The following is a 1,447-nucleotide window of genomic DNA, read 5'->3' as shown; positions in this document are numbered from 1 at the left end:
ACCATGGGTGGCCGCATGACAGAGGAGGAGATGCAAGCCCACATTGAGGCAAGGATCCAAGAGGATATCACCCTCCGCTTACGTGAACAAGAAGTTGAGAATGCCAACCGAACTCTTCGGGAACTAACTTCGGGGTCCATGAGCTTTGACTATCCCGGAAGTATTGTCATTCCCGAAGGAGTGGGGAACTTTGAATTAAGACCAGCATTCATCAACATGGTGAGCCAAAGCCAATATGGTGGAGGTTCCACGGAAGATCCTCATGCTCATATGGAGAAGTTCATCCGGAATTGCAACACTTATCGGGTGGTGAATGTTTCTGCAGAAGCAATCCGGTTGAGCCTATTTCCCTTCTCTTTGAAGGATGCAGCAGAGGATTGGCTGAACTCACAACCTCAAGGGAGTCTCACTACTTGGGAAGACCTTGCAGAAAAATTCACAACAAGGTTCTTCCCAAGGTCCCTCTTGAGGAAATTGAAAAATGACATCATGACGTTCACACAATCCTCAGATGAAAATCTTTATGGGGCTTGGGAGCATTTCAAGAAGCTTTTGAGGAAATGTCCTCAACACAATCTCACCCAAGCTGAATGTGTGGCGAAGTTCTATGATGGGTTACTATACTCATCACGGTTTGGCTTGGACGCGGCTTCAAGTGGGGAGTTCGATGCTCTTCCCCCACAAGCGGGGTATGATTTGATAGAGAAAATGGCGATGAGAGCCATGAACTCCGAGAATGAACGCCAAATCCGAAGAAGTTCTTTTGAAGCAGAAACTTATGACAAGCTCATAGCCTCCAACAAGCAACTCTCCGAGGAAGTTGCGGAAATGCGGAAACATATTCAGGATGCCAAGTCCATTGGAGCAAAAGTAACTAGTTTGGAGTGCAAATTTTGTGGTGAATCTCATGATAGTAACCGGTGTACTGTTAATGATGATGATGGCAAGGTCAGAACATTGACTTAAGGAGGAAAGGCTCCAATCTCAGAACAAGGGCCTCCTGTCCAACCGCAAATTGTTGTAAAGACGGTTGGCAAGAAGAGTCTTGAGGAGCTGATTGAGAGATTCATCGATCATACAACGAACAATTACAAGAGCCATGATATGGCTATCAAGAGCTTGGAGAGTCAATTGGGACAGCTAGTGTAACGCCCCGATTTCTCGAGTGTTACACAGTAACTAATTAACCAATTTTCGTAAAGAGTTTTCGTCGATTCACTTATTAATCTTCAGTTAATGACAAACCTTTCATTTTACAAAAACTCTTGAAATATAACCTTTCCAAAAAACACGCGGAAGTAACCAACTTCGTAAAACTTTTTAAATAACCAACTGTAAAGGGTACGAAACAAAGGCCTGAATGAAAATAAAGATTACATCAAAACTTGTTCATTCGAATTTAAGCAATAAAATTGTTCGATACCAACACTTCGGAAACTCTCAACCC

General features: G+C 43.3%; 1 non-coding gene across 1 annotated transcript; it reads right to left on the bottom strand.

Moving 5' to 3' along the window:
- Nucleotides 1-471: 471 nt before the first annotated feature.
- Nucleotides 472-578, bottom strand: LOC130727100 (small nucleolar RNA R71). The gene has a single exon (XR_009015138.1). It is a non-coding gene; the product is annotated as a small nucleolar RNA R71 (small nucleolar RNA).
- Between the last annotated feature and the right edge of the window lie 869 nt (nt 579-1,447).

Source organism: Lotus japonicus, chromosome 6, assembly GCF_012489685.1.
Source record: "Lotus japonicus ecotype B-129 chromosome 6, LjGifu_v1.2".
Lineage (NCBI taxonomy): Eukaryota > Viridiplantae > Streptophyta > Magnoliopsida > Fabales > Fabaceae > Lotus > Lotus japonicus.
The sequence above is the reverse complement of the archived record's forward strand: the minus strand, read 5'-3'. Positions and strand labels throughout refer to the sequence as shown.